The sequence below is a fragment of the Syngnathoides biaculeatus genome, chromosome 12, assembly GCF_019802595.1.
Source record: "Syngnathoides biaculeatus isolate LvHL_M chromosome 12, ASM1980259v1, whole genome shotgun sequence".
Taxonomy (NCBI): Eukaryota; Metazoa; Chordata; class Actinopteri; order Syngnathiformes; family Syngnathidae; genus Syngnathoides; species Syngnathoides biaculeatus.
In genome coordinates, this window is record NC_084651.1 from 6,803,327 (window position 1) to 6,816,184 (window position 12,858).

Consider the following 12,858-nt stretch of genomic DNA (forward strand, 5'->3'; position numbering starts at 1 on the left):
AGTTCCAGCTCAGTCATATTCACACCTACGGACAATTTAGGGTCTTCAGTGAACCTACCTAACCTGCTTGTTTTCGGAATGTGTGGGAGAACACGCAAAATCAGAACTTCAGAACACGAGCTCAACATGCTACATCCGACAAAATATTCAGAGATGGTTAAAAGTAATTAGGCATTAGAAATTGCTGAGAGAATTTTTACAACCTCTGAAGTCATTCTCAACATTTGTTTCAATAAATTTGTAACAGAAATGTGCATTTTAATCCCAATTTTCAACACTTGGTGACTTTCCACTCACCAATGTAAAATACATAAAATGCAAATAAATGCAGTCCTGTTCGGAACGAGCGATTAGTGCAGTATTCATAGTGGAGTATAATTATTACTGCAGTTGCACGTCATACTTACAGTTGCTTCTATTATTGTAATCGTCTCAGAGAAATAAGGCAAGCAAAATATTGTAAAATATTTCTGACGGTTTTGCATGTATCTGGTCCAAACAAATTTATTAAAAAGTAATTTTGGATTGTACATTTTGTATACTTAATCTCACATTGACAGTTAATTATTAATCCATCCATTCCTTTGGCGCTTACGCTCAGTAGGGTCCCGGCTACGTCAAAGCCTGTCCCAGGTGACTTTGGACTTAAAGGCCGCCGGGTACACCCTGGACTGGATTCCAACTAATCGTAGGATACAATTATTATCACATTTCCCATTTTTCACCCACTTAGCATCCTTGATTACAAATTCTGTTCAAATTAAAATGGCACCTAGAAAAGCTTACGCAGAGGCTGAGATATTTAAGTAATTATACTAAAAATTACATTGTGGCACGTTGCTTGTTTGTTTTTATCCAGCAATCGTGTTCTATTCCTTAATAAGTCTGGTGATATGAGGGCTTTAGGACAGAGGATAAGTGTTAAAAGCCACATATGCCCAGTATCTAGGTTATAATCTTGACCAGATGGTGTTTTCCTCTCACGGGCTGAGTCCTATTTCTTCCTGCCTGACACCCCCCCCCCCACCCCCACCCCACCCTGCTGCTCTCCTGACATCGCTCGCTCACAAGCCCCCCTCTCACTTGTTCTTTTTCTACTTTGAGCTTGGAAGTTGTTACCGCCGTTTTATTTATTGGCGTCTCGCTTAAAGGGGAAGGGGACGCGTCAAAATCCTCAACAATGACGGGAGATTTGAATGGGTCGTCACGTTTCTTTTTTTAACTTCTGTGTCTCATTATCTTCGAAATGTAGACGCTTCCTATTGCCACTTATTTGTCCTTCTTCTTTCCCGGACTCCAACTGAGCAGCGCTGCAGAATAAATTGGGCCCCGATCTACCTAAATGGCTTTGAAGCAACATCTCGGCGTCCTAATTCATCCGCTGTCGTAAGACCCCCTTCTTGTTATTGAAGAATGAAATCACTCATTGTGCCAATTTACTTCTTCTGGGTCATCGAGGGGCCTAATTTGTGATGTTTGAGAGAGCGCCTCGCGCAGAAGCCTGAGGGGCTTTCACATAAACGCACTTGCGGGCCCCTTACAGCAAAGTCAGCCGCGTGTCAAAGTGTCATCGGACGACAAACGAGGATGGGGCCGGGGTGGAGGTGCTGGTGGTGGTGGTGGTGGTGGTGGGGGGGGATCTTCCACTGTTAGGGGGGGCACTGATGCAGAGATGAGAGCGCGCTGACACACATTTGAGTTTGGAAACGCAGCTAGAAGCGCAGCGGGGCTTACAGTGGAAAGAAAAAGTCAATGCAGCCCTGTTCGAATGCCATGGTTTTGTTATGTAAACAAGTAAAAAATGAGACCAAGATAAATGATCGTTTCTCACCATCAATATGATCTATAACAGCAACTAAAATAGCAAAAGAAAAAAAAAATTGAGATAATATGGTTGGACATACCTGCGCGTACACTTTGTAAATAAGATCCGGCCGTGTTCATAGTTAATGAATCACAAAATCTCCTAAACGGATGAGGGAAAACGTGTTATGATCTAATAAAAAAAAAAAATAATCCATCCCAAGTGCGCATGTATATCCACGAGGTAAAGATTATCTTCCACAAACAAACAGGCTAAACTCAGCCCCTCCCCGACATACAAATGTGTTCGTCAAGATGTATCGCTTCATCATACTTCCTTGACACCAATTAGTCTTTTGACTAGCACCTCCTAGAAAGGTGGGGATAAAAAATATGCCGCCCAGAGTAGTTTCACTTAATCAACACAAAATGGAAATGAATGGATATGGCGGCGAAGCAAAGACATTTTGCAAGAGAAAAATCAGAAGCTGGCACGGTGGCTCAGCTGCTAAAGCGTTGGCCTCACAGTTCTGAGGACCCGGGTTTGATCCCGGCCCCGCCTGTGTGGAGTTTGCATGTTCTCCCCGTGCCTGCGTGGGTTTCCTCCGGGCACTCCGGTTTCCTCCCACATCCCAAAAACATGCAACATTAATCTAAATCACTCTGAATTGCCCCAAGGTGCGATTGGTCATTTGTCTCGACGTGCCCTGCGATTGGCCGCAGCATTCCCTGCAACCCTTGTGAGGATAAGCGCCCAAGAAAGTGGATGGATGTATGGATGTCTATTTTAGCAAGACCCAGGAAGAAGTCTTAAGGACCCAGATGAAAACTTCTTATTTCAATTGCAGGGCTCATGTTTCGATTGGGGAATTTGTCCAAACGAGCCCAATTTGGAAGCAGGATCCGAACACATGGGCGATGTTTCACGGCAAGTTTACACCATCTAATGTTTGATGATCACTTCGACCTGCTTTTAGACTCACTTGGCAGGCGGGTTTCCCCATCCCTGGTTTACATCGTCCGGATGAAGTCATGAAAAGGCCCATTACGCATGATGAATTCTTAACATGGCACACCCATTGTGCACGCCATTACAAGACATTACATCACATGTTCTCATCTCGCACGTATGCACGCCTGTGCAGCTGTGTTCCCGGAGCCCGAGGCCACGTGTCGGGGCTGCGGGCGGATCCCCTCCCCTGCCACTAACAAGCTGACCGTGTCGGCATTTGAACCGGATCCGGTCGGCGTGCGCGACAGGCGCTCGGTGACCCAACGCAAGTTTGAATACGTGCGGGTCACCGCTGACATGTACGATATGTACACTGTGTTAGCTGTACAGTCTGCAGGCCACTTTGTAATGTAAGAAGTAGTTATTTCGTAATCGTATTAAAAAAAAAAAGGGGGGGGGGGAAGACCGACAAACATGGACAATGCAGGCATAAAGCAAGGCTGTCCCAAAGTATTGTCCTTGTTCTTCTTCTGTGGGATTAATGGGGCATGTGCACCACCAACTGATACTCTCCTTCTACTGCAAGGAAGCCAATGTCAATTGATGATGGCCAGATGTTGTGAAGTCTGCTCCTGCCACCTAGTAACACAATTGTACCTGGAACTTTTGCTCGCATCTCAAGACCAAAAACATCGACCGAGGGACAGCTTGAGTCTCCATAAACCCACAAGGATGTTTTCTTTGGAGGTGCAGTAAAGCCTCGGTTCTCAAACGTCCACGTTTTCGAACAAATCGGTTTTCGAACGAAAATCGGTACTCGAACGCCCCCGACAAAACCCGGAAATAACATATTGTGCACGGCCAGACCAGCTGACCCACGACGTGCCTTGTTGTGAATTCCCACGCCGCCGTAAAAACCCCGGAAATAACAATGCGTGCGGCGCAAGCAGCTGACCCACCAATGATGTGCTTTGTTACTGTCAATTCGAACGCCCCCCCCACAAAAACTGAAATACCATAATGCGCGCGGCGTAAGCAGCTAACCCACCCACGTCGTGTTTTGTTATTAAAAACAGTTAAAAGTTATTCTTTATTTTTCTTAATAAAAACAGTTTACGAGGCCGGGGGCCTAGTCGCTACAGATATGGCAATTCACTCCCAGCCTAGCGTACTCTACTACTAAAACATAAATTTTCAGCAAAAAATAAACACATTTCTTAAATTATTTTATTACATAAAGTATTTGAACTATAAATGTATTTCTATTATGCAGTGTATGATCAGGAAAAGCTAAAAAAAAAGCTTTAAAAAGCCATATTTTCTAGGCTTGGAACACATTATTTCTTTTTCCATTCATTGTAACAGGAAACATTGATTTGGTTTTCAAACAAACCATTTTCTGGAACGGATTGCGGTCGAGAAACGAGGCATCACTGTACTATATTAAAAATTCGAAGGAACTTGAACTTGCCTATGAAAACCAATGTGCATCCCCCACCCACACACACACTTTTTCACATGCGCTGAACCACTAATTAGAAATTTTACATAAAAAAAAAAAAGTGATCTTGGCAACAACAGATCGGAGTTATTTTGCTAATTATAAGCCATTGTACCAAGCCAACGATCCTGTCGCTTTCATTTTACAACTACAACGATTACATACTGTTGCTTGAAACGCGGAAAAAGGAAAACGTCTCTTCGGACCGGCCATCAGTGAGAACTCATGCAATTACTTCCAGCTCCGGTACCGGCTCGGCACGAAACGACTCCTGCGAATTCAATTACGGAAGCGGGTCCCATACGCGCGTGACGCAACGCTAACAACGAACGTTCGGCGAGCCGCTCTGAGCTTGAGGCTAATTCTTCCTGCGCCACTCAAGACAAGCAGATGAGCTCCGCCTTTATTATGGCGGTGAAAAGATATCGAGGTCAAAACCACATCCTGAGATGTTTAATCCATTCTAAAGCAGAACCCCCCCCCTCAAACCCCCCACACTACACACACACTTAACCCCTCAGAAGACAAGCCCAAAGCTCATTATTGCAAAGAAAAAAAAAATATTCATTTGAATTTTTACTGTATGCAAACAGCAGTGTGAAGAGTCTTAATATTTAAAATAAAGCATGATGAAATTGACTCCGCGCTGACCTCTGGACCTCATTTAAACAGCTCTTATAAATTATGGAGCTATAGGAAGGAGGGGGGAAAAAAAATCATAATGATGTCATTTACACATAAGACACATGCTGATACAAGCGAGTCATTATTCTAATGTATGCCGCGGAATTTAAATATCATGAATAAAGTTAAATATTGATTCAAATCAATGTCAAGGAACTTTAATCACGCTTAAAATTAGCATTAAGTGCATTGTTTGTCATGGGCGCTTTCCTGTTTAACCTTAAACACGCTGTGTGGCTCATTACAATATGGAAAAACAATTTGTTTACCGTATGAAATTCATCGCCTCGATGTAAATGCATTTCTAAGGTTCGTCAAGCGGAGATGCAAAGTAGTATAAATTATATATAATCGGAATTTTTCAAACTTCTCACCCCCCTAATTTATCCTGCTATTCTTCTACTGGTTGATTATGTTAATTCCACATACAGTACATGTAATCTCCTTTAAATCCTCTCTATATAATCCTCTCTATATATTCTTTTGTTTTCATGGAAGCTGCCTGCTAAAGTACCGTAATTTCCAGCCTATAACCCGCAACTTTTTTCACACGCTTTCAACGCTGCGGCTTATGCGGTGATGCGGCTAATTTATGCATTTTTTTCCTCACGACTGCAACACGCGAGTGGAAAAGTTAAGAGTGAGACCAGTGCAATATATGTGCCGAGGAAGTGACTTTTACCGGTATGTTTTTTTTTTTTCTAACCGGCCCTGTTAGCACTGTGCTAGCATGTTGCTGCTGCGTTACTGCCGTGTCTCAGTGATTTTTACCGGTAGGTTTTTTTTTTTTTTTAACTGGCCCTGTTAGCTCTGTGCTAGCATGTTGCTGCTGTGTTAATGCTGTATGCTCAGCTAAGGTTTTAAAACTTTGAAAACTCTTTCTGTGTACCATCTTTCTTTGTAAAATATCTTGTGTTTCAATGTGGGCACTTGCAGCTTTTACACAGATGCGGCTTATGCCAAATGGTATTTTTTACAAATGTACGGGTGAGGCTTATAATCAGATGCATTCTGTAGGCCGGGAATTACGGTAATAAGATGTTTACACCTTCTTCAGAGAAAAAAAAAAAAAGCTGATGGAATAGTTTGGGGGTGCTCCCCAAAAGTACAAATTAGAACCAGAAAAATAGCGTGTCAGAGTTTTTACACTGTAAAAGTGTTGAAAGGTTCAACTAAATAAATCCCAATGCAAACCCTGATTACGAGGGCTAAAAGGTGCAATGAGCCTGTAAGATTTTATGGACTACTCACGAGTAAGTACTCGATGCCAAATTGCGTCGAATCACACCTGGAGCCAGATACTCCGTCACCCTTTCTTAACTTATGAATAACGCAATCTGGATCCAACGTTATGCCCTTTTCATTAAGTGCATATTAAACGGATGTTGCCGGGGCAATAAAACAATTCGTGCCGAGGTCGTAATCGGCAGACGCGGCAAACATTTTAATTCCGATACGCCGTCATGATGAAGACTGATTTTTAGTGGGTGCGTTATGTTAGTTTGCTGCTTAAACATACGCTAATGACATTTATATTCGCCACTAAGAAATCTAATAAGAACCAGTAGGAGTGTTTAACAAATCAATTTAATACTCTGTTTATTAGGGTCGTGGTGTCGTATTACAACGCATCAAAGAAGAATCGTTTCCGCCCTCCAAGTCTAACTAAATAATAGATTGATTAAATTTTGGAAAGGGGGCAATTAATGTACTTGCAAATGAGGTAAATCACAAGTTGTTTTGCATTGAACTGTATTGCATTTGATATTATAAAGATGAAATGATTTTTAAACAAGCGTATTGTCTTTTTACTTTTCTGGCATGTAATGTGAATGAGATTATTTTTATATTGACTCTTTCCTCTTTTTTTTTGTCTGAATTATTAAGTAGTAGCAGCATGGCAAGCTCGTGGTTCCAAAACTAAAATGAAGTTGTACGTTAAAATCTCTTTGTACTTCTTTTGTGGTATCTACAGTAGTAGTAGTGCACTGTTTAAGAAGGCATTTGAACGTGGATCCTTTTGTGTTGCATTTAATTGTGTATTTTCCAAGAACTGAACGTCAGAAGGGACAAATTCATTTTTTCAGTAGCAACAATAGTTAAATATAAGATACGTAGAATATTTACCAAGCGTCACGGTGGATGAGTTGGAAATCTCGGGCCCCACAGTTCTGAGTACCGGGGTTCAAATCCCGGTCCCACCTGTGTGGAGTTTGCATGTTCTCCCCGTGCCTGCGTGGGTTTCCTCCGGGCATTCCGGTTTCCTCCCACACCCCAAAAACATGCAACATAAATAGGACACTCTAAATTGCCCCAAGGTGTGATTGTGAGTGAGACTGTCGTTTGTCTCCCTGTGTGCCCTGCGATTGGCTGGCGAGAAGTTCAGGGTGGACCCCGCCTCCTGCCCGTTGACAGCCGGGATAGGCTCCAGTGCTCCCTGCGACCCTTGTGAGGATAAGCGGCTAAGAAAATTGATGGATGGATAGATTATTTAGCCTCAGACAAATGCTAATAGGAGTCCAAAGAGGTGGAATCCACCATTCATTTATTCATTCATTTTCAGAGCCACTTATCCTCACAAGGGTCGTGGGAGTGCTGGAGCCTATCCCAGTTATTTTTGGACAGGCGGCAGGTTACACCCTTACCTGGTTGCCAGCCAATCGCAGGGCACATAAAAAAAACACCTACGGGCAATTAGGAGTACAATTAATGCATGTTTTGGGGATTCAGGAGGAAACCGGAGTGCCCAGAGAAAACCCACCCAGGCACGAGGAGAACATGCAAACTCCACACAAGTGGGACCGGGATTTGAAGCCCGGTACTCAGAACTATGAGACAGACGGGCTAACCAGTTGCCCACCGTGCCGACCGTTGAGTGGATTAAAAAAAAAAAAAAACTGCAATCATAAGTTTCAAAGTTACAAAATGCCTCCGAATTTAATTAGAGGTACAATAAGTGCACAGAGTGAAGCAGTCCTGCATCCACACATTGGGCGCTGATCAATATCTTCTCACAAATGAGTGGCTGCCTTTTGATGAAGAGATGCTTCTTCTTGTTTCCACGGAGAGAGAGAAGAAAGATGTCTTGTAAAAAAAAAAAAAAAGAAGGATAGAGAGAAGAAGACGAAGGAGCTGGAGTAGAAACATGTCAGTGAAGTGCGGCAACAGGGAGGGGGATGGGAGGGAAGGGATCAATATCTTGATTGATGCTTGACGTTATTTTAGAGTTAAGTGCCTATATGGAAGAAACCTTTGATTTGAAAAAAATAATAATCATAAAAGGAATGGGAGAAAAGCTGACAGCGTGTAACACAGCAGGGAAGCTTCACCGCGAGAATAACTTCACTCGACATGACGCATCACTGCAACGAACGCTGTGATAATAGCGTCTGAACCCACCCCGCAACCCGACCCCCCCCCCCCCCCCCGCTGCACTTGTCAATGATTCAAATGTTTTCAAACACTCACACGTCCAAACAGGGCCAGCGCAGTCTGGTATCAGTGGAGCCGTCCGTCCATAGCGGCCACGTGATGACGAGTTACTGCTTGAGTTTCCCCCGTTTTCCGCCGCAGCTCACATCCTTTCAGGCCAAAGTGCTGAGACGGGTCAGAACTCCGGATTGTGGTTGAGGCCCATTGGGTCCCAGGAACCTGGAAAGTGAGGCAAATGGATGAAAATAAATATTTTTCAAATTGCAGACAGGAAACCAGAAATGCGAACTACACTGCTAACTCCACTTATGAAATTAATCCGTAACATGAATTTTTCATAAGCAGAAGCGCGTTTTACATGTAAACGGCCTAATCCGTTCTCCAGGCAATCCGGTTTCCTCCCACATCCCCCAAAACATGCGACTTTCACTGGAAACTCTTAAAATGCTCCAAAGTGTGATTATAAATGAGAACGGTTGTTTGTTCCGAGGCGTCACGGTAGATCAGCTGGTAAAGCATTGACCTCACAGTTTTGAGGACCCAGGTTCGATCCCGGCCACAACTGTGTGGCGTTTGCATGTTCTCCCCGTGCCTGCGTTGGTTTTCTCCCACCACTCCAGTTTCTTCCCACATCCCCAAAACATGCAACATTAATTGGACACGCTAAATTGCCCGTAGGTGTGATTGTGAGTTTGTCGCTTTTCCAATTGACACTTTACACCAGGGGTGTCAACCTCATTTTTGTCACGGCCCACACTGTAGTTATGGTTTCTCCCAGAGGGCTGTTATGACTGTGAAATCGTAAAAATGTTTGATTTTTTTTTATTGTATTTACAGATGAAATTTGTGAACTAGTTTTAGAGTCAGGAATCAAGGAATTTTTTCAACATTTTTTCAACTGTCCATGTTTGGTAACACACAAGTACTTGCAATATCTCAACATTATCATTTATGATCGAGAACAATTTAAATTTTTAATACAGTCTTGAGCGACACGGTGGAGCAGCTGGTAAAGCGTTGGCCTCACAGTTCTGAGGACCCAGGTTCGATCCCGGCCCCGCCTGAGTGGAGTTTGCATGTTCTCCCCATGCCTGTGTGGGTTTTCTCTGAGTACTCTGGTTTCCTCCCACATCCCAAAAACAAGCAACATTAATTGGGCACTCTAAATTGCCCCTAGGTGTGATTGTGGGCGGGGCTGTTTGTCTGCGATTGGCTGGCAACCAGTTCAGGGTGTACCCTGCCTCCAGCCCGTGAACAACTGGGATAGGCTCCAGCACTCCTCCGACCCTTGTGAGGATAAGCTGCAACGGAAATGGATGGATGGATGGATGGATTGATTTCACTCTGTGTGAAGTCGAGGTAATAAACATTTCACTTATGGAATTGGATTCCTGAAATAAATGACAGTGATATTCAAATGTATTGATATGGGAGCTGAAATGATTACTCAAATAAGACAATTTGATTCCCAAAATTGTCGGGCGACCATATTTGGTAACTCAAAATGGACACCGCAACGCAGTACGTTCCGATTTCTCACCGTCAATCAGTGAAGAAAGACGATAAAAGAAGTGGGAAACGTTATACAGGAGATAATAAAACATTGTTATCATGTTATTATAAATGTTGAAAAAGTAAATAGACTTCAAGTACTGCAATAACTTTGCATGGTTACAATTTTGATTTTTTCCCCATGTTTATAAAGGCTTATTAGGTGCCCACAAACATAAAACAAATACATATAGAAAATGATGAAATCCGACGTGTGCGGTATTCATGTAACTGCAACGCACTACGCCCCTAAGAAAATTGTAAAGATATGTATTACTTTGACTGGGTGTGAGAAAGTAGCCACACACGCGCACACACACACACAAGCTGTTTTGTTCACATAATGTTCCATAAATCTGGCAACAGGTAATGGAAGGTGCAGCTCAATATTATTCTTTAACACCCCCACACCCCCCACCACCCCCCAAAAAAAAACAATACTAGAAAAATGCTTATTGGTGTTTTTAACTGAGTGAACAGGAAGTTGCCATAAAAATGGTGGAAGGTTCCTTTAAAAGCGCATTTGTACAAGTCGGGTCAGTCAGGCAGCTGCGATGCATTACATACGTGAGTAATTATTATACATACGGTACTAGCTTGTAACACAATCATGTAATTGGAATATGATAGAGTTTGAAGGCCCGTGCTAAAGTAGCTGCACTGGAAACGTGCGTTATCATCGATGACGAAACACCTGAGATGAATGATAATGGCAATAAAAAATGCAGAAATACTGAATTATTCATTATTCGCTTCTCCAAAAACTCCAGTGGGAGTTTTGTATGAAGCCATCTTTATAACTTGTTCTCCCTTCCAGGCCCGCGACACTCGCTCGCATTTCCAGGGTTTCCTCCGCGTCCAGTCCGGCCCACTGACTAAGAGGCCAAACGTGCAGCTAGTTAAAGTTTGAAGCCGTCAAAATCACCCATTCAATCATTAATTTATGGCGAAAACGGGCGGCGAGGGCCCGGCGTAGCGATGGCGTCACTATTTGTTTCCAGCAAAGTGACTCAACGACACCTTCTAAAATAAACCTAGCGACGCGTGTATTACATCCTCAGATGACGACGTCGTCAGGTGGCGACCCACCACATATTGCAGCCACAAAATTATTACTTTGCCACCACCTTATGAATTTCTAGTGCCAAGGAAGTACGCCCGAGTGAGCTGAGGAGCTTCATTCAGGCAAATGTAGGGTTTTGCCGCCATCTTGGTGGCAAAGAAATAAGTCTTAAATGACTACACTTTTTTTTGGGGTGGATTATGATGTGATTAAAGTGGTAGTCATGGACATTTTTACTTTGAACCTACTGGAAAAATTCAGTAAAATCATTCAAGTTAATGAGCACCAGTACAAGAGATTATTGTATAAATATATATCAATATGGCGGCACGGTGGCCTCACAGTTCTGAGGACCTGGGTTCAATCCCGGCTGTGTGGAGTTTGCATGTTCTCCCCGTGCGTTCTCTGGGCACTCCGGTTTCCTCCCACACCGCAAGAACATGCAACATTAATTGGAGACTCTAAATTGCCCCTAGGTGTGATTGTGACTGCGGCTGTTTGTCTCCATGTGCCCTGCGATTGACTGGCGACCAGTTCAGGGTCTACCCCGCCCCCTGCCCGTTGACAGCTGGGATAGGCTCCAGCGCTCTCCACGACCCTCATGAGGATAAGCGGATAATAAAATAGATGGATGGATAAATTGCCCTTAGGTGTGACTGTGAGTGGAGCTGTTTGTCTCGATGTTCCCTGCGATTGGCTGGCAACCAGTTCAGGGTGTACCCTGCCTGCTGCCCGATGACAGCTGGGATAGGCTCCAGCACTCCTTGCGATCCTTGTGAGGATAAGCGGCAAAAAAATGGATGATGGATATATTAATATGTGCATATGTACTGGCTTCCAGTTGTGAAATTAAAACAGGACTGAGGCAGTGATTCTTTTGCATGCCACTGGAGGGAGCCCATGTACACATTTTGAGAATATTTTTGTGGTCGTGCATCTTCAGATCCATCACAATTACTGAAAGGCGTTTTTAATATTTTCTTAGTTCAATATAGATGTATTTTGACAATCATTTCCTGTCCATATTGTATCGTCATAATAAATGAAATGAGACTTCATGCAATGTTATTCTGAGTAACATTAGCTCACGTGTTTTCCCAAGGACCGACGAGAAGTGGGCCACGGAGGGCGGGGGTGGGATCTGACTCGTTTTTTTTCATTTTTTTTTTTTATTAATATAGGCCGTGTCTAATAAAGGGGACAGGAAATGAAGGTTACGTCCGTTGTTGTGAATGAGGTTATGAACAAGTTATAATACATGAATGATCATCTTCCCGTCGGGCCACAGTTACGGCAGCCACTGGGGAGTAAAGAACTGATGTTATAAATGTTCATTTGCAATCAAATATAAGATCTGTATTATATTTAAAAAAAAAGTCTGCCTTTCTGAAAAAAATGCTCTGTTTTGATTGGATGTTAATATGTTTACTGCACTGCATCATAATGAAAAGTGTCTCGTGTAGAGAAAAAAGGTAACCAAAATATTAACAGTAATTGTTAGCAATGTTGAATGAAGGTGGGTGGAGTGAGGGTTGCGGGGGGGGGGGGGTTCCCTACTTGCTACATGTGCTCATGGGGACCCCAGAAAAATAAATTCCGTAACCTCGATTATCTACTGCATGTGTTTTTCTATTGGACATGTCACATAATATGTACCACATCATTACGCTTTTTAAACATCATATGTTCATTTTTTTTTTTTTTGGGGGGGGGGGTTGTCCTCATTGGGGTCACAGCAGGTGAAGAGGAAATTATTTTAGCACTCTTCGGCTGAGAGGCGGAGTCCACCATGGGACCGGTTGCCAGCCAGCCAATCGCGGGGCACACATAAACAACCATTTGCACTCATGTTCTGTAACGGGCACGTTTTTG

The 12,858-nt window shown here is 43.2% G+C and overlaps 1 protein-coding gene across 1 annotated transcript in view; it reads right to left on the reverse strand.

The window, feature by feature from the left end:
* Positions 1-12,858, reverse strand: part of LOC133510107 (receptor-type tyrosine-protein phosphatase epsilon-like) — a 130,581-nt gene that overhangs the window by 15,996 nt on the left and 101,727 nt on the right. Inside the window, exon 7 of the mRNA XM_061837797.1 lies at positions 8,409-8,591. The gene's annotated coding sequence lies outside the window, so the exon portion shown is untranslated. The remainder of the gene's footprint in view (positions 1-8,408; positions 8,592-12,858) is intronic.